General features: G+C 49.0%; 1 pseudogene; it reads left to right on the forward strand.

Moving 5' to 3' along the window:
* The first annotated feature begins 9821 nt into the window (after positions 1 to 9821).
* Positions 9822 to 20546, forward strand: LOC119924381 (annotated as a pseudogene).
* Positions 20547 to 20988: the final 442 nt, after the last annotated feature.

The raw sequence follows: 20988 nt of genomic DNA on the forward strand, positions 1-20988 counted from the left end.
AGATAAATTTAGTACCCAGCAGTGTCAGCTTAGCCGGACAAAATTGATAGTCTGAAATACCAGCTCTTTCCCCAAAAGGGAACTAGTTTTGTCCACTAGAAAGAACATGGGCCTGGGACATAGAGGCCCTGGTTTCTAATCCTAGCCCCACTACTTACCTGCTGTGTGACCTTGGGCAAGTCACTTAACTTCTTTGTGCCTCAGTTCCCTCATCTGTAAAACGGGTATTCAATATCTGTTCTCCTTCTTATTTAGAAAGTGAGCCTGATGTGGGAATTCATTATCTTGAGGCAGCATGGCTCATTGGAAAGAGCACTGGCTTTGGAGTCAGAGGTCATGGGTTCAAATCCCAGCTCCACCACTTGTCAGCTGTGTGACTTTGGGCAAGTCACTTAACTTCTCTGGGCCTCAGTTACCTCATCTGTAAAATGGGGATGAAGACTGTGAGCCCCCTTTGGGACAACCTGATCACCTTGTAACCTCCCCAGCGTTTAGAACAGTGCTTTGCACATAGTAAGCGCTTAATAAATGCTATCATTATTATTATTATTATTATTATTATCTACCCTAACGCTTAATGTAGCGCTTGGCACATAATAAGTGCTTAACAAATGTCACCATTATTAATAACAATTAACAATAGTGCATATTCCCAGTTATCATCCTCCTGCTATTTTCCAAATCCCTAAGATTCAGTGCCTAAAACGTTCCCCTGTCCCTGAAAAAGAAACACATTTGCAAAGACAAACAGGCATCCAGACTATCAATGACCATAACCTTTGCAGAGTGACAAACATTTATCCACCATTAGACCCCCTATACCAAGCTGTAATAGTGATACCACACACAGTTTGCCCTTAACTCACTCTTAGCTCTAACCCTTAGATCACAGACATCTTATGTTAAAGATAATTAGAAAGAAAAGATCAGTGGAACCAGCAAAGTTGAGCAGATAATCTTTTTTCTTTAGATGTGCCTACACGCCGAATTTGTAGTGCTCAGGAAATAAATCCCTTCCTTGTGTGCACCTGCACCCTTATCACAGTTTCCCCAGGTCCTTGGATGCACTAAATTAAACCATCCCTGTGATTTTGATGGGGGCCCCCTATGCACCATGTAAAGGTTGCAGATATTGTTTGAATGTACGCGGTTCTGTTGCCATATCTGGTATGGGCCTTAGACCCTGCAGCCCACTGGCTGGGTCCAGGAACCAAACCAAATAAGGAGGCAGACTCCGCCCAGCTCTGTACCAAATCTGCACCAATCCAGTCCCCACTGTTTTCAAATCTACCAATCACTGTGATCAGCAACAGCAGTATATAAGCCCATTGTATCGGGCACTCGGGGCCTTTTCCCTTAAGGAAATGAGCCCGCCAGGTGCGTTACCCCCTATTCAGTCTTCGGCCTTACCAATAAAAACTTTATTAAAAACTTTCGGCAGTCACATGCTGTCTGACTAATTCTTTAGTCGCCCGGCGACTTGGTGGCCATCCGGAACAACCGCCACCATCATTTTGGTGGCCCGTACGGGGACATCCAGTAGATGTGACTGCCACCGTCCTGGCTGACCACAGCACAGCATGAAGCCATCTGAGTGGTGAGTTCTTTTTTTTTTTTGAATTGTTCTTGTCTGTTCTCGCGGAGGCACCCTCTAGTTCCCGGGTACACTGGGGGGAAGGAAGGACTGACCGGGTCGGTCCGGGAAAAGGACCTCTCGTCAGGAGGCGGTCCGGGAAAAAAGGACCTCTCATCAGCAGGCGGTCCGGGGAAAAAGGACCTCTCATCAGGAGGCGGTCCGGGGAAGGTACCTCTCATCAGGGGACGCCTTGAGTTGGAGGGACCACAGCTTGGGCAAGTAGGACGTCACGCGGTGCTCGGGCATAACCCGAGACAGGCACAGGACCGGCATTGTTCTTGTCTGCTCTCACGGAGGCACCGTCTAGGTCCCGGCTACACTAGGGGGGAAGAAAGGCCAACCGGGTCGGTCTGGGAAAGGACCTCTCAGCAGGAGACGGTTCGGGCATTTCAGCACTATTGGGACGCCACTCGGTGCACGGGCATAACCCGAGACAGGCACAGAACCGGGATTGTTCTTGTCTGCTCTCGCGGAAGCACCCTCTAGTCCCCAGGCTCACTAGGGGGGAAGAAAGGCTGACCGGGTCTGTCTTAACCCGAAACAGACACAGAACCTTAAAAAAAAAGGAACGTTTTCCACCCATTATGGGACAACTTTTTTCCAGCACCCCAAAGGAGGAATGTTTTTCACCCGTTATGGGACAATGTTCTTCAATTCCAGGCGACTCCCCATTGGGTTGCCTCCTGAACACCAAGAAAAAGGACAAATTTGGTTTGGCTGATTTAAAATGCCAGCAACTGATTTTCTTGTGCACCACGAAATGGCCCCAGTATAAATTAGAGGATCAGGAGGTCTGGCCCGAATATGGGTCCGTGTTATAATACTATTTTCCAGCTGGACTTATATTGCAGGCGGTTAGAGAAATGGTCAGAAATCCCTTATGTCCAAGCTTTTATGGCTTTGTCCCAGAGCCCTGAAGGAAAAAACTGCCGAATGTGTTTTTCCTGGGCCTCTCCAGGGCGTCCAGCCCTAAGGTCTGATTCCTCAGATATACTGGATGATCCTCTCCTCTGCAGGAGGCCCCGGGAGGGTGGCTTTCCCCCTCCCTCTGGCTGGGAATCTCAGGTACCTTCAGCCCCTCCTCTGCCCCCTGAGGGAATGGGAAACACCAACCCTTTATGTCCTCCTCCATACCAGTCCACCTCCTCCTGGGCCCTAAGCCCTTCCAGCACCCGGGGAGGCACACGCTACGCCCCTCCGGAAGGAGGGGAAAGGATCCTCCCCTTGAGGGAAGTTGCAGGGGAGAGGGGAAAGATAGTGCGGGTACAGGCTCCCTTCTCTTTGAGCGAATTGGAAATGGCAAAACGGAAATTGGGACAGTATTCTGCAGACCCCGTGCGCTTTCGGGACGAATTCTGTAGCCTGACTTTGCAGTATGACCTGTCATGGGAAGATCTTAATCTGTTGCTTTCCTCCTGCCTTACCGTAGAGGAAAAGAGAATAGTTTGGGATTATGCTGAAAGGGCGGGGGATGAAGCTGCTGTGAACAGTCATGGGAGGCACCCACTGGGAGCGATAGCTGTCCCTCGGTCCAAACCAGATTGGAATTATCAGGGAGACAGTACTGATAGACAGCTCCGGGATCATATGATTACATGCCTACTGGCGGGCATGGAGAAAGGAATTAGGAAGCAAGTTAACTATGATCGGGTCCGAGCTGTGACCCAGGACTCTACTGAGAACCCCGCTATGTTTAGACTCAGACTGGCGGAGACGATTCGAACGTACACCCAGCTTGATCCTGACTCGGTAGAGGGAAGTGTCATTCTGAATATGCATTTTATTAATCAATCAGCTGAAGATATCCGCCGAAAATTACATAAGGAGCAGTTGGGGCCACAAACCCCCACGGATCAGTTGATAGAGGGTGCCTTTGGAGTTTTTAACAACCGTGACCAGGCAGCCCGGGATGAGAGGGACCGCAGGGCCAAAGTGAAGGGCAGAGAGCAGGTCCAGTTACTTGTAGCAGCCCTGATGAAGGGTCAGTCTCACCCTGGAAGGTCGCCCGACGTGGCCACGATGTCTGTCCTCGGCCCAGGGTCCGGGAAGCCCTGTTTTGTGTGCCACAGGTCTGGCCATTGGTCTCGGGAGTGCCCCCAGGCACGGAGGCCTGGTCACAGCCGCCAGCCACCTGGACCGTGCCCCCTCTGCCGGAGACGTGGGCACTGGAAGCGGGACTTCCCACTACTGGAGGCGAGCGCCGATCCGGAGGCTGGTCAGTTCTTGGCTGTTGGCATGTCTAAGAGTCGGGACTCACGGGGCCCAGGAAACAGCCAGGCCCCCACAGGAACCATCTCCATGGCCGAACCCAGGGTGAGCGTGGAAGTGTCCGGTAAGATTATGAATTTTCTTATCGATACGGGGACCACCTATTCTGTCCTTCCCAGCTTTCACGGTCCTACACATCCATCTGACGTAAGGGTGGTGGGGATCAACAGCATCTCAAAATCTTGTCGCCAAACTGACCCCTTACCATGTCTATACCAGCAGGAATTGTTTGAACATAGATTCCTTATTATTCCCTCCACCCCCGCACCCTTACTGGGGAGGGATATCATGACCAAGTTGGGATTGTTTTTTTCATTGGTCCGTCCATTTGGCATCCTCACTGCCACAGCCAATAGGGTGGATTTACCTGAGTACCTTGTGGAAAAAGTTGACCCCCTCGTTTGGGATAAAGGTCTCCCGGGCCGAGCCATTAATGCAATCCCAGTCGAGGTGCGCCTAAAGGATCCCTCCGATTTTCCACACCAACGCCAGTATGAGCTCCCAACAGAGGCACAGGCAGGGATCCAACCAATTACTGACTCCAAATATGGCTTCCATGTCTTACATGCTCATGGGACTATTTGGAAAGAGCGAAGTCTCCTCACTGCCCAAGGCACCCCTTTCAAACATGCAGAGGAAATCCTCCAGCTACTCGCAGCTGTTTGGGAGCCCCGGGAGGTGGCTGTAATTCACTGTCGGTGACACCAAAAAGGGAATACAGAAATAATCAAGGGAAATCATTTTACGGACACAGCTGCTCGACAGGCAGCCCGCACCAGGACCGAGGCAGCCAGTGCATTGGCTCTTGTACCAACCCTCTCAGAGCTTGCAGGTGCCCCCGTATATTACGAGTTGGAGTTGGGCAAAGCAGACGAGGAAGGCTGCATCCTCCGGACGGATGGATGGCTAGAAACCCCAGAGGGAAAGCTCCTCATTCCCCAAGCCTCCGCTTGGAAGTTGTTGAATGGAATGCATCAGGCTACCCACCTGGGTCGGGATGCCTTACATACCCTCTTAGAACCCATTTTTGTGGGACGAGGTGTGCGGGAAACCATTAAGAGGGTTTGCCGCACTTGCCCAATCTGTGCCAGAGCTAACCCTGAGGGGGCCATGAGGAAACCTCCCTTACTGACACCAGTACAACGGCACGGCCAGCTGCCTGGAGAGGACTGGCAAATGGATTTTACCCACATGCCTTCTTGCTCTGGATACCGGTACCTGCTAGTCCTGATTGATACCTTCACAGGATGGATTGAGGCCTTCCCATGCTGCACTGAGCACGCAATAGAGGTGGGCAAGTGGCTCCTTAGGGAAATAATCCCTCGCTTTGGACTCCCCCGCTCTCTCCAAAGCGATAACGGACCTGCCTTCACCTCTCAAGTGACCCAGTCGATTGCCCGCGCCCTAGGGATTACCTACTACCTGCATGCTGCCTGGCACCCACAGTCTTCAGGAAAGGTAGAGAAGGCTAATCTCACTTTAAAACGTATTCCGACTAAGCTCTGCCTCGAGACCCGACAATCCTGGGTTCAGTGTTTGCCTACGGGTTTCCTCCGACTCTGTATGGTGCCCCGCAAAGGCCTAGGCCTCAGCCCCTTTGAGCTGCTGTACGGTCGCTCCTTTCTCACTACTGATCTTGTGGTGGACCCAGAAGCACAGACTTTAGGGCACTTTGCTTCCCAGCTAGGAGCGGTACACGCGGCTCTGTGCAGGTATGCAAATTCTCATTTGCCAGCCCCCGATGTAGACGGGGCTCCAGTGGGCACCACCATAACACCAGGCTCACTTGTTCTCTTGAAAACTTGGCAGACGGTGGGGAAAGCAGATTTACAGCCAAAATGGACAGGTCCTTTCTGGGTGATACTTGCTACCCCCACTGCTGTGAAACTGGAGGGCCAGTCCTCGTGGACTCATAACTCACACATTAAACCCCATACACCTCCTGTCCCAGATTTTTCTGATTCTCCCCAGGAGGACACTCCTTCACATTACACCTGTGACTGAATCGGCGACCTCTGCCTCCGGCTCCGCAGGGAAGAGCACCAACCCACGGGACAGACGTCAACTGACGAACCTGAGGGGGACACTGCCCCCATCTTACAGACTCTACAAAAAATCACCCCGACCGTGACACCACTTCCATCTCACTGTCGAGCTCACGGTCGGTTTGCAGTACACCCATATGACCCTGAACACATCTAGTTATGAGTTCATCGCCCACCGTTAGCATGAAGCCGCTCCAGAAGATGGACCATCGACCCTCAGCAACCCCTTAGGAATAAGGGTCGTATGTCTTTGAGGGGGGAATGATGGGGGCCCCCCATGCACCATGAAAAGGTTGCAGATATTGTTTGAATGTACGCAGTTCTGGTGCCATATCTGGTATGGGCCTTAGACCCTGCAGCCCACTGGTTGGGTCCAGGAACCAAACCAAATAAGGAAGCAGACTCCACCCAGCTCTGTACCAAATCTGCACTAATCCAGTCCCCACTGTTTTCAAATCTACCAATCACTGTGATCAGCAACAGCAGTATATAAGCCCATTGTATCGGGCACTCGGGGCCTTTTCCCTTAAGGAAATGAGCCCGCCAGGTGCGTTACCCCCTATTCAGTCTTCGGCTTTACCAATAAAAACTTTATTAAAAACTTTCGGCAGTCACATGCTGTCTGACTAATTCTTTAGTCGCCCGGCGACTTGGTGGCCATCGGAACAACCGCCGCCATCAATTTGACACAACAGAAATTTTGCAGTGGGGTGGGAAGCTGGGTCATTCTTTGGAGAGGTCTCATTATCTGCCTGGAGACAGTGTCACAGCGAAAGTGAGTGACACAGTAATCACAGCCCTGGGGGAGATGAGCTCACATCATCTTCTCCCTATAACTGCTGCTGCCCCGTTGCTCCCCGGGGTTTCGGGGGCACCTCTCGGGTTCTTACCCTCTCCGGGTCTTCGGACGTCTCCGGACGCGGGCCGCGCGTTCACACCAGGAAGAGTCAGCCAGAGGTCCAAAGCTTGGTTGCCGTTTATTTGCTATCAGCGATTACATGGTTAATAAAGAGAGAGAGAACGAGAGAGAGAGAGAAAGGGAGGGAGAGAGAGCACCTGTGTGTGTGTGCACCTCCCCCCCTTGTCTTGTTCGTCTCTTATACCCCCTGTTGCCCGGGGGCAGGATTTTCTCAGGCCATGTAGCACACTCATTCGCCACCCTCCAGCCACTAGCCTAGCAACAGCTCTGTCCATCACGAAGCGTTTGCTCTGGCTGGCCCCCAGCCACCCGTTGCCAACCATTGCTGGCTGCGGATATGGCCTTGAGGTTGCCTCCGAGCTTTGCAGGTGCAAGCTTGTTTTTCTTGCCCTGGTCCCTTTATCTCCTGTTGTTGAGTCTGTTTGGCTTTGAGCCGTTGGGTACAGTTTGTGTGCACATACTCCCTGTCTTTCCCACGCTCCCCACGAGAAGGTGTCAGAAAATAACATCGATCAATTGACTGACTGAATGAGAAGCTGACTGTCTGAGGTAGTATATGAGATGAAGCTGAAACCACCTACTGTTGATGTAGATTGTCAGTAATACTAGAAACCATTGGGATGTTGGGATGCAGATGCTGTTGTTTCCATGGGAACCCTGGGGTGCAGCACCATTGCTGCAACTTTAGGGACTGGGCATTTATCTCTGCATGACCTCAGGGACCTCACAAGCAGAGGATTTTGGCATCGGCCAGGACACGAGATCCCACCTGAGTTGATCCTCCAGGGGTTCCCCACAGAGCAGGGGCTTCTTTATCTTTGGGGATGGGGGACTCTCTGAAAAACATCTCCCTGCCCAGAAGAGATCAGAGAGGGGCTGAGGGTGCCATGCTGTCCCTTCCTTCATAGTCAGCTGCACCCAAGAACTGGAGTGGAGAGAGGACCATCCCCAGGTAGCAGAGGTCAGAGCCCTACAGCCTTACGCTGCCCCAGTGAATGTGACCGGGGGGTGTTGGAGTGGGAGGTAGAGACCATGATGAGGCTGCAGCATATGGAGCCATTCAGGGGAAATGCTTACACATGGGGCCAGTGTCAGACTTTGGGGCAGGGCTACATACTCAGAGGGGCAGGGGGGCTATTAGGAGGGTAAGTATTTGACAGTGCAGTGGCTCCAACCATCACTCGTCTCCCCTTCCTCATCCACCTCCATCCAGCTAAAATGTCCGGCTGGTGCCCTGCTGCACAGCATCAGCATTATGCTGTGGTCACTTTGGCCTGGAGTGGGTCCTGGACGTCAGAAAATGTTTCTGGTGAGAAATGACAGGGAGGAAATGAGAGAGAGTCTGATTAGTTCTAGACCACCAGCACTATCATCAACTCCTCCTTGCAGGAATGTTGGGTGAACACACTGGATGTAAGAGATTCAATACCTACCCTCCTGGACTTACCAGTCTGCTGGGCTAGACTGATTCAAAGGAATTTACAGCTAGGGGGTAATAAGAATGGAAAGGTGGATGCACAGCTCAATAAGGACTTAGTAATGTGAATCTACAGGAGGGGAAGTGCAATGAGCAGTTGTGAATGTGTACATGCAGAGGTAGTATCTGCCCTGATTTGGCATGGGAGAGGGAACATCAATTTGAGCAAATATGAAGGGAGAAGGAGATTCGGGAAGAAAGAAGGATCTAAGCCATGTGTTGGAGAAGGGAATGTCCTTTTTCATTCATTCATTCAATCGTATTTATTTAGCGCTTACTGTGTGCAGAGCAGTGTACTAAGTGCTTGGGAAGTACAAATCTGCAGCATATAGAGAAGGACCCTACCCAATAACGAGCTCACAGTCTAGAAGTGGGAGACAGACAACAAAACAAAGCAAGTAGACAGGTGACAATACCATCAGAATAAATGGAATTATAGCTATATACACATCTTGAATAAAATAGAGTAATAAATATGTACAAACATACACAGGTATTGTGGGGAGGAGAAGGGGATAGGGCAGGGGGAGGATGTGGGGATGGGGAGAGGAGGAGGAGGAGAGGAAATGGGAGAAGATCTATTTCCAAGGGCTGCAGGGTAGTTGGTAAAGAGGGAAAGGGAAACACAGAGGAGAACACTGGTCAAAAGCCTTGAAGACAGTGGCAAGAGTTGATTGGAGTCAACCAGACTTCAGTCTGTTTCATTTTCCTCTGAGAACCACAATCAGATTTGTCGTGTTGGTGGCTGTGTGTGTATCCAAGGTGGGGCAGGGGAGGGAGTGAACAAACCTAGCCTAGTGGGGGTCTGGAGGGGAGGAGGAGAAGGGAATCTTGTCCCATCACAGTCCAGGGAAAAAGTGTGTCTGGGCCCAGGGAGAGGCAAACAGTAGTGGTAGTAGTACGGAGACCTGGGTTCTAATCCTGCCTCTGCCATTCATTCACTCATTCATTCAATCATATTGACTGAGCCCTTACTGTGTGCAGAGTACTGTACCAAGCACTTGGAAAGTACAGTTTGGCAACAGATCAGGACAATCCGTACCCAACAACTGGTTCAGGGAACTAGCTTCTAATCCTGGCTCTGCCCCTTGTCTGCTGTGTGACGTTGGGCTAGTCACTTTGCTTCTCTGTGTCTCGGATGCCACATCTGTAAAATGGGAATTATGAGTGAGTTTCACATGGTAGAAAGCCTTGAAGATAATTGTGAGGTGTTTTTGTTTCATGTAAAAATATACATGGTGCCATTGAAGGTTTTGGAGGAGAGATGTTTGAGTGCTTCTTTGTCTTTTCTTATGCTAACATGTCGTCTCTGAGCCATAGTGAATGAATGGACGCATCTCTCCAGGAACGCCCCATTCTCCAACTGCAAATGTTCTGGTAGTTTATCTGTAGAGCTTTCTTGGTGAAAATACAGAAGTGGTTTACCATTGCCTTCTTCCCTGCAGTAAACGTGAGTGTCCTCCTTGACTCTCTCCCATGACACTGCTGCCCAGCACAGGAGAGTTTTGACTTGCAGCCGATTGCCTTCCATCTGCTAGCCACTGCCCAAGCTGGGAATGGAACGGGTATGCTTCTGCTTAACCGTCCTTCTGGTCGCCGAGACTGGTAGAGTACTAGAAACTCTCCTGGTAGGATTCTAAATTGGGGGAGTGATGATTTATCAAATAGTTAAATAAATAAAGGAGTGGCTAAATAAGTGTGGGTTTGTGTGACCATGTGTATATATGTGTAAGTAACCACAGTCAGTTGAAGTGAATGTGTGTGTGTGTGTGTGTTTGTGTGTGTGTGTCTGAGTCGCTGGCTGGGGCCCCGCAGCACAGCGTCAGCATTATGCTGTGGTCACTGCGGCCAGAAGTGGGTCCTGGACGTCAGAAAATGTTTCTGGTGGGAGATGACTGGGAGGGAATGAGAGAGTGTGATTGGTTCTAGAACACCAGTGCAATCATCAAGTCCTCCATGCAGAAATGTCTGGTGAACACAATGGAAGTAAGAGATTCAATCCCTTCCCTCCAGGACTAGCCAGTCTGCTGGGCTAGACTGAGGCAAAATAATTTACAGCTAAGGGAAAATGAGCATGAAAATGTTAATGCACAGCTTAAGAAGTTCTTACATAGTGATGTGACTCTATAGGTGGGTTAGAGCTATGAGTAGTTGTGAATGTGTAAATGCAGAGGTGGCATCTGGTGGATTCAGCATGGAGAGAAGAAACATCAATCTGGGCAAATTTGGAGGGAGAGGGAGATTCGGGAAGAAAGGTGGATCTTAGCCATGTGTTGGAGAAGGGAATGTCCTTGGAGAGGCAGAGAGAGAAGATCTATCTCCAAGGGCTGGAGGGGAGTTGGTGAAGAGGAAAGGGAAACACTGAGGAGAACACCGGTAAAAAGCCTTGAAGCTAATGGCAAGGATTTGATTGGAGTCAACCAAACCTCAATCGGATTCATTTTCCTCATTTGTACAATAGCTTGTGCAGTGGCTAGCAAGTCGAAGGCAATCTGCTTCAAGTCACAATGTACCTGTTCTGGGCAGCAGTGGTAGGGGAGGGAGTCGAGGGTGGAGACTCAGGTTTACTGGGTGGAAGAACACAATGGTAAACCACTCCTCTGTTTTTACCAAGAAACCTCTATGGATATAGTATCAGAACGCTTGGAGATGGAGGTGGGGCATTCTGGGAGAGATCCGTCCATGGAGTCACTATGGGTCAGAGGCAAATCGACAAAATAAGTCAAGATGTGCCAGACCACTACACATATTAATACTATTAAACACTACAGGTGACAAATACATACAATAGGTAGATTGAATGATAATGATGATGAAAAATGGGGATTAAGACTGTGATACAACCCCTCCTCCCCCCGTGGGACAACCTGATCACCTTGTATCCTCCCCAGAGATTAGAACAGTGCTTTGCACATAGTAAGTGCTTAATAAATGCTGTTATTATGATGATGATGATGATGGTAGTTGTTAAGCGCTCACTATGTGTGAAACACTGTTCTAAATGCTGGCAAACTCCAAAAGGAATTAGTGTTGATTACTTCATTGATGATATCAATCCATCGTATTTATTGAGAATTTATAGCATGCAGAGTCTACCCACTAGACTGTTACCTCCTGATGAGCAGGAAAATATCTGCCAACTCCATTGGATTGAACTCTCCCCAGCACTAAGTACAGTGCTCGGCACACAGTGAGTATTCAGTAAACACCATTGAGCTATCGATTGATGTGTTCATACCCCTACATGTATCAATACTGTTGAACTCTATAGGTGATCAATGAATACAACTGCTTTTTTATTAAAATTGGAATCAATCCTATTTATTGATCACTTACAGTGTGTAGAGCGCTGTACCAAGTGCTTGAGAGAGTACAATATGATATAATTTGTAGAAGTGTTACCTGCCCAAAAGGAACGTACAATCTGGAGGGAATGCCAATGTTTCTAAATCGAAGTTCCCCTCTTTCTTTCCAGGGAGCCGGCACCATCTCCCAGAAATGACCAACATCTCCGTGGTGGCTGAATTCCTCCTCCTGGGGTTCTCTGACATCCGGGAGCTGCAGCTGGTCTATGCCACACTGTTCCTCCTTGTCTACCTAGCGGCACTTCTGGGGAATCTCCTCATTGTTGCTGTCACCACCCTCGAACAACGTCTCCACACCCCCATGTACTTCTTTCTCAAGACCTTGTCCTTCATAGACCTCTGCTGCATTTCTACCACGGTCCCCAAATCCACTGTCAACTCCTGGACCAGTGACAGCTCTATCTCCTTTCTGGGTTGTGTCTCGCAGCTCTTCCTAGTGATCCTCTTTGGTTCTTCAGAATTTTTTGTCCTCACTGCAATGTCCTATGACCGCTATGCCGCCATCTGCTCCCCGCTGCGCTATGAGCTCATCATGAATGAAACAGCCTGTATGTGCATACTAGCAGCGTCATGGCTCAGTGGGGGTCTGCTTGGAGTCTTGCTTTCAGCTTCTACCTTCTCCCTCACCTTTTGTGGATCCAATGCTGTCGAACAGTTCTTCTGTGACGTCCCCCCTCTGCTGAAGATCTCCTGCTCCGAGGTCCACATTGCTATTCCTCAAAAATCTCCAGTGGCTACCAATCAATCTGCGCATCAGGCAGAAACTCCTCACCCTGGGCTTCAAGGCTCTCCATCACCTCGCCCCCTCCTACCTCACATCCCTTCTCTCCTTCTACAGCCCACCCCGCACCCTCCGCTCCTCTGCTGCTAATCTCCTCACCGTACCTCGTTCTCGCCTGTCCCGCCATCGACCCCCGGCCCACGTCATCCCCCGGGCCTGGAATGCCCTCCCTCTGCCCATCCGCCAAGCTGGCTCTCTTCCTCCCTTCCAGGCCCTACTGAGAGCTCATCTCCTCCAGGAGGCCTTCCCAGACTGAGCCCCTTCCCTCCTCTCCCCCTCGGCCCCCTCTCCATCCCCCCATCTTACCTCCTTCCCTTCCCCACAGCACCTGTATATATGTATATATGTTTGTACATATTTATTACTCTATTTATTTATTTATTTTACTTGTACATATTTATTCTATTTATTTTATTTTGTTAGTATGTTTGGTTTTGTTCTCTGTCTCCCCCTTTTAGATTGTGAGCCCACTGTTGGGTAGGGACTGTCTCTATATGTTACCAACTTGTACTTCCCAAGCGCTTAGTACAGTGCTCTGCACACAGTAAGTGCTCAATAAATACGATTGATTGATGATGATGATTGATGTGAGTGTGGCTACTGGGTTCTTCTCGTCTGCTGTCTGCCTCACTTACATCACCCTCTCCTACATCCGCATCTTCTCAGCCGTGCTGAGGATGCCGTCCTCCGAGGGCCGAACCAAAGCCTTCTCCACCTGCCTGCCCCATCTCGCTGTCATCATCATGCTTCTCTTTACCGCAGCATTTGCCTATCTCAAACCACCTGCAGACTCGCCCTCGACTCTGGATCTACTGGTTTCTATGTACTACACTGTGGTGCCCCCCACTGTGAACCCCCTTATCTACAGCCTGAGGAACAGGGAGCTGAAGGCTGCCCTGGGCAGGATCCTAAAGGGGACATTCCCCCAGCATCCATTCTGGGACAAAATGTCTGGTCCAGGTACCAATAATCCCTTACCACCCCTTAAAAGAGGAATTGCCCTGTGACATAACGATATATATACCACTGACCCAGAGGCCCAAACAACAAGTCGGGAATTTCAGGATTTGTCCAGGTCAGGGAGACTGGGTGATAGGACAAGTTCTTATCTTGAGAGGAGACAGGGGCATTCACTGATGGAACTCTAGTTTCCAGAACCCAGGTGAGTAAATCATCACAACAGGAGGAGCCATTTCCATGTAATTATCCCTCAAGCCAGGAATTTCTCCTTCCCATCACCCCATTCTCAAAACTTCAGTCCCCTGCCCCACCCCACTGAGACTGGGGGAGGATCAGAGAATTGATTCAGAGGAATCTCTTGCTCTCTCAAGCTTTGAAATCAGAAGGTGTCAGAAAATGAAAACTATCAATTGACTGAGTGAATGAGAAGCTGATTGTCTAAGGTGGTTTATGAGATGAAGCCGAATCCACCCACAGTTGATATAGATTATTCAGTAACATTAGAAACCGTTGGGATGTTGGGATGCAGATGCTGTTGTTTCCATGGGAACCCTGGGGTGCAGCACCATTGCTGCAGCTTTAGGGACTGGGCCTTTATCTCTACAGGACCTCAGGTACTTCACATGCAGATGATTTTGGCATCGGCCAGGACACGAGGTCCCACCTGAGTTGATCCTCCAGGGGTTCCCCACAGAGCAGTAGCTGCTTTATCTTTGGGGATGGGAGACTCTCTGAAGAACATCTCCCTGCACACAAGAGATAAGAGCGGGGCTGAGGGGAATATACTGTCCCTTACTTCATAGCCAGCTGCACTCAAGAACTGGAGTGGAGAGAAGACCATCCCAACCCCGTGGAGGTCAGAGCCCTAAAGCCTTACGCTGCCCCAGTGATTGTGACAGGGGGTGTTGGAGGGGGAGGGAGAGACCATGATGGGAATGCAAGAGATGGAGCCATTCAGGGGAAATGTGCACACATGGGGCCAGTGCCAGACCTTGGATCATGGCTACGTCCTCAGCGGGGCAGGTGGGGCTTTCAGGAGAGTAGGTATTTGAGAGTGCAGTGGCCCCAACCATCCCTCGTCTCCCCTTCCTCATCCACTTCTATCCAGCTAGCATGTCCGGCTGGGGGCCTGCTGCACAGTGTAAGCATTATGCTGTGGTCACTTCAGCCAGGAGTGTGTCCTGGCCATCATAAAATGTTTCTGGTGAGAAGTGACAGAGAGGGAATGAGAGGGTGTGATTCGTTCTAGAACACGAGCACTATAATCAACTCCTCCATGCAGGAATGTTGGGTGAACACAGTGGAGGTAAGAGATTCAATCCCGTCCCTCCTGGATTTACGAGTCTGCTGGGATAAACTGATCCAAAAGAATTTACAGCTAGGGGGAAATAAGAATGGAAAGGAGGATGCACAGCTTAATAAGTGCTTAGTAATGTGAATCTATAGGTAGGGAAGTGCAATGAGCAGTTGTGAATGTGTACATGCGGAGGTGGTATCTGGCCTGATTCGGCATGGGGAGAAGAAACATCAATCTTGGCAAATTTGAAGGGAGAGGGAGATATGGGAGGAAAGAAGGCTCTAAGCCATGTATTGGAGAAGGGAATGTCCTTTTTCATTCGTTCATTCATTCATTCAATCGTATTCATTGAGCACTTACTTTGTGCAGAGCAGTGTACTAAGCGCTTGGGAAGTACAAATCGGCAACATATGCAGAATGTCCCTACCCAAATACGGGCTCACAGTCTAGACGGGAGAGACAGACAAAAAAAAACCAAGTAGACAGGTGAAAATACCATCAGAATAAATAGAATTATAGCTATATACACATCATTAATCAAATAAATAGAGTAATAAATACGTACATACACAAGTGTTGCGGGGAGGGGAAAGGGATAGGGCAGGAGGAGGATGGGGGGATGGGGAGAGGAGGAGGAGGAGAGGAAAAGGGAGATCTACTTCCAAGGGCTGGAGGATAGTTGGTGAAGAGAGAAAGGGAAACACGGAGGAGAACACCGGTCAAAAGCCTTGAAGCTAGTGGCAAGAAGCTGACTGGAGTCAACCAGACTTCAACCTGTTTCATTTTCCTCTGAAAACCCCAGTCAGATTGGTTGTGTCGGCAGCTGTGTTGTGTATCCAAGGTGGGGCAAGGGAGGCAGTGAGCAAACCTTGGCCGGCGGAGGGCTGGAGGGGAGGAGGAGAAGGGAATCTTCTCCCATCACCTTCCAAGGAAAAAGTGTGCCTGGGCCCAGGGAGAAGCAAAGAGTAGTGGTAGTAGTAAGGGGTCCTGGGTTCAAATCCTGACTTTGCCATTCATTCATTCATTCATTGAATCGTATTGATTGAGCCCTTACTGTGTGCAGAGCACTGTACTAAGCACTTGGACAGTACAGTTTGGCAACAGATCGGGACAACCCCTACCCAATAACCGGTTCGGGGACCTAGCTTCTAATCCTGGCTCCGCCCCTTGGCTGCTGTGTGATGTCAGACAAGTCACTTTGCTTCTCTGTGTCTCAGATACCACATCTGTAAAATGGGAATTAAGAGTGAGTCTGTGTCTCAGATACCACATCTGTAAAATGGGAATTAAGAGTGAGTCTCACATGGCAGAAACCCTTGAAGATAATTGTGAGGTTTTTCTGTTTCACTTGAAAAAATACATGGTGACAGTGAAGGGTTTGGAGGAGAGGCGTTTGAGCACTTCTTTGTCTTTTCTTGTGCTACCGGGTCATCTCTGACCCATAGCGAATGAATGGACACATCTCTCCAGGAATGCCGCATTCTCCAACTGCAAATGTTATGGTAGTTTATCAATAGAGTTTTCTTGGTAAAAATACTGAAATGGTTTACCATTGCCTTCTTCCCTCCAGTAAACCTGAGTCTCCTCCTCGACTCTCTCCTATGACACTGCTGCCCAGCACAGGTGAATTTTGACTTGTAGCAAATTGCCTTCCACTCGCTAGCCACTGCCCAAGCTGGGAATGGAATGAGTATGCCTCGGCTTAACCGTCCATCCGGTAGCCGAGACTGGTTGAGTACTGTGAACAGTCCAGATATGATTCTGAGTTGGGGGAATGATGTTTTAGCAAATAGTTAAATAAATAAATGAGTGGCTAAATAGGTGTGGGTTTGTGAGACTGTGTATATGTGTAAATAACCACAGTCAGTTGAAGCGAATGTCTCTGTGCGTGTGTGTGTCTGAGCGGCTGGCTGAGGCCCCGCAGCACAGCGTCAGCATTATGCTGTGGTCACTTCGGCCTGAATAGTGTCCTAGACGTCAAAAAATGTTTCCGGTGGGAAATGACAGGGAGGGAATGAGAGAGTGTGATTGGTTCTAGACCACGAGCACTATCATCAGCTCCTCCATATAGAAATGTCAAGTGAACACAGTGGACGTAAGAGATTCAATCCCTTCCTTCCTGAACTTACCAGTCTGCTGGGCTAGACTGATCCAAAATAATTTACTGCTAGGGGGAAATAAACATGAAAATGTGAATGCACAGCTTAATTACCTCTTCCATAGCAATGCAAATCTACACGTAGGAAAGAGCTATGGGCAGTTGTGAATGTTTAAATGCAGAGGTGGTATCTGGGCTGATTTGGCATGAGGAAAAGAAACATCAATCTGGGCAAATTTGGAGGGAGAGGGAGATGCAGGCAGAAGGAAGGATTTAAGCCATGTGTTGGAGGAAGGAATGTCCTTGGAGAGGCAAAGGGAGAAGATCTGTTTCCAAGGGCTGGATGGGTAGCTGGTGAAGAGGGAAGGGACACACGTAGGAGAACACTAGTAAAAAGCCTTAATAATAATAGTAATAATAATAATGATAGCACTTGTTAAGTGCTTACTATGGGCAAAGCACTGTTCTAAGCACTGGGGAGGATACAAGGTGATCAGGCTGTCCCACGTGGGGCTCACAGTCTTAATCTCCATTTTACAGATGAGGTTCTAGACTGTGAGCCCACTGTTGGGTAGGGACCGTCTCTATATGTTGCCAACTTGTACTTCTCCAGCGCTTAGTACAGTGCTCTGCACACAGTAAGTGCTCAATAAATACGATAAGCACTCAATACGATTGAATGAATGAATGAATGAGGTAACTGAGGCATAGAGACGTTAAGTGACTTGCCAAAAGTCACAAAGGTGAAAATTGGCAGAGCTGGGATTTGAACCCATGACCGCTGACTCCCAAGCCCGTGCTTTTTCCACTGAGCAACGCTGTAGCTTGCAGCTAATGGCAAGGAGTTGACAGGAGTCAACCAAACCTCAATCGGATTCATTTTCCTCCGAGAACCACAAACGGATTTGTTGTGTCGGTGGCTGTGTGTACTCCCAGAGTGGGGCAGGGGAGGCCGTGAACATACCTTGGCTGGCAGAGGGCTGGAGGGGAGGAGGAGAAGGGAATCTTCTCCCATCATCATCCAGGGAAAATGGGTGTCTGGGCCCAGGGAGGGGCAAAGAGTGGTGGTAGTAGTAAGGGGACCTGGGTTCTAATCCTAACTCTGCTCCTAATTCATTCATTCATTCATTCAATCGTATTTATTGAGCAGTTACCATATGCAGAGAACTGTACTAAACACTTGGAAAGTACAATTCGGCAACAGAGAGAGAGAACCCCTCCCCAACAACAGGCTCAGGGACCAGAGTTCTAATCCTGGCTCTGCCCCTTGACTGCTGGGTGACGCTGGGCAAGGCATTTTGCTTCTCTGTGCCTCAAATACCACATCCGTAAAATGGGAATTAAGACTGAGCCCTAAGTGCTCAGTAAATACCATTGCTTGATTAATTGATGTGAACATACCCCTGTCCCCTCTCAGGATCGCACCTGGAAAGTTTCCACTACTCTACCAGTCTCAGCCAAGGGAGGGAGAGTCAAGCAGAGGGATAACCATTCCATATCGAGCTTGGGCAGTGGCTAGCGGGTGGAAGACCATCCACTGCATGTCAAAAGGCACCTGTTCTGGACAGCAGTGGCAGGGGAGAGAGTCGAGGGTGGAGACTCAGGTTTACTCGGTGGAAGAAGGCAATGGTAAACCACTTCTCCATTTTTACCAAGAAAATTCTAGGAATACAGTACCAGAACTCTTGCAGAGGGCGGTGGGGCATTCTGGGAGAGATGCGTCCATGGAGTCGCTATGGGTCGGAGGCCAATCGACAGCATAAGTCAAGACATACCAGACCACTGCGCGTATTAATACTATTGAACACTACAGGTGACAAATAAATACAACAGGTTGATTTAATTATAATGATGATGGTATTTGTTTAATGCTCACTATGTGTGAAGCACTGTTCTAAGCGCTGGAAAACTCCAAAAGGAATTAGTGTTGATTACTTCATCGATGCTATCAATCCATCGTATTTATTAAGCATTTATGGTATGCAGAGTCAACTCACTAGACTGTTACCTCCTGGTGGGCAGAAAAACATCTGCCAACTCCATTGGATTGAACTTTCCCAAGCACTTAGTACAGTGCTCTGCACACAGTGAATATTCAGTAAATACCATTGAGCTATTGATTGATGAGTTCGTACCCCTACATGTATCAATAATAATAATAATAATAATAATCGCATTTATTAAGTGTTTACTAGGTGCAAGCACTGTTCTAAGTGCTGGGGGGATACAAGGTGATCAGGTTGTCCCACATGGGGCTCACAGTCTTAATCCCCGTTTTACAGATGAGGTAACTGAGGCTCAGAGAAGTTAAGTGACTTGCCCAAGATCACACAGCAGACATGTGGCGGAGTCGGGACTCGAACCCATGACCTCTGACTCCAAAGCCCGTGCTCTTTCCACTGAGCCACGCTACTTCCCATTGAACTCGACTATCCTAATACTATTGAACTCTATAAGTGATCAATGAATAAAACTGCTGTATATATTAAAATGGGAATCAATCATATTCATTGATCACTTACAGTGTGTAGAGCACTGTACTAAGTGCTTGAGAGACATAATTTGTAGAAGTGTTACCTGTCCAAAAGAAACTCACAGCCAGGAGCGAATGCCAATGTTTCTAAATTGAAGTTCCCCTCTTTCTTTCCAGGGAGTCAGCATCATTTCCAAGAAATGACCAACATCTCCACGGTGGCTGAATTCCTCCTCCTGGGGTTCTCTGACATCCGGGAGCTGCAGCTGCTCCATGCCACGCTGTTCCTCCTTGTCTACCAAGTGGCCCTTCTGGGGAATCTCCTCATCGTTGCTGTCACCATCGTAGACCAGCGTCTCCACACCCCCATGTACTTCTTTCTCAAGAACTTGTCCTTCATAAACCTCTGCTACATTTCTACAACGGTCCCCAAATCCATTGTCAACTCCTGGACCGGTGACAACTCTATCTCCTTTCTGGGTTGTGTCTCGCAGCTCTTCCTACTGGTCTTGTTTGCCGCTTCAGAGTTTTTTGTCCTCACTGCAATGTCTTATGACCGCTATGCCGCCATCTACTCTCCACTGCACTATGAGCTCATCGTGAACAAAACAGCCTGTGTGTGCATACTAGCAGTGTCATGGTTTGGTGGGGGTCTGTTTGGAGTCATGTTTTCAGCTTCTACCTTCTCCCTGACCTTTTGTGGGTCGACTGCTGTCGAGCAGTTCTTTTGTGACGTCCCCCCTCTGCTGAAGATCTCCTGCTCTGAAGTCCACATTGCCATTGATGTGAGTGTGGCTGCTGGGTTCATCTTGTCTGCTGTCTGCTTCAGTTACATCTTCCTCTCCTACGTCTTCATCTTCTCAGATGTACTGAGGATGCCGTCCTCCGTGGGCCAAACCAAAGCCTTCTCCACCTGCCTGCCCCAACTCACTGTCATCACCATTTCTGTGTTTACCGCAGCATTTGCCTATCTCAAACCACCTGCAGACTTGCCCTCGGCTCTGGATCTGCTGCTTTCCATGTTCTACACTGTGGTGCCCCCCACTGTGAACCCCCTTATCTACAGCCTGAGGAACAGGGAGCTGAAGGCTGCCCTGGGCAGGATCCTAAAGGGGACATTCTCCCAGCATCCATGCTGTGACAAAATGTCTGTGGCCAGGTACCAATAATCCCTTGCCACCCCTTAAACGAGGAATTGCCCTAAGACATAACGATATATGCCACTGACGCAGAGGCCCAAAAGACAAGTCGGGATATTCAGGATTTGTCAAGGTTAGGGAGGTTTGCTGATAAGACTAGGTCTTATCTTGAGAGGAGACAGAGACATTCACTGATGGGACTCTAGTTTCCACAACGCAGGTTAGTAAATCCTCACAACAGGAGGAGCCGTTTCCATTTAATTCTTCCTCAAGCCAGGAATTTCTCCTTCCCATCATCCCATTCTCAAAACCTCAGCCCCCTGCCCCACCCCACTCAGCCTGGGGGAGAATCATAGGATAGATTCAGAAGAATCTCTTGCTCTCTCGAGCTTTGAAATCAGAAGGTCTCAGAATATGAAATAGATCAATTTACAAATTGAATGGGAAACTGATGTTTAAGGTTGTATTTGAGATGAAGCTGAAACCACCCACAGTTGATGTAGATTGTCAGTAATATTCGAAGCAGTTGT

Source organism: Tachyglossus aculeatus, unplaced genomic scaffold (assembly GCF_015852505.1).
Source record: "Tachyglossus aculeatus isolate mTacAcu1 unplaced genomic scaffold, mTacAcu1.pri scaffold_97_arrow_ctg1, whole genome shotgun sequence".
NCBI classification, from domain to species: Eukaryota; Metazoa; Chordata; class Mammalia; order Monotremata; family Tachyglossidae; genus Tachyglossus; species Tachyglossus aculeatus.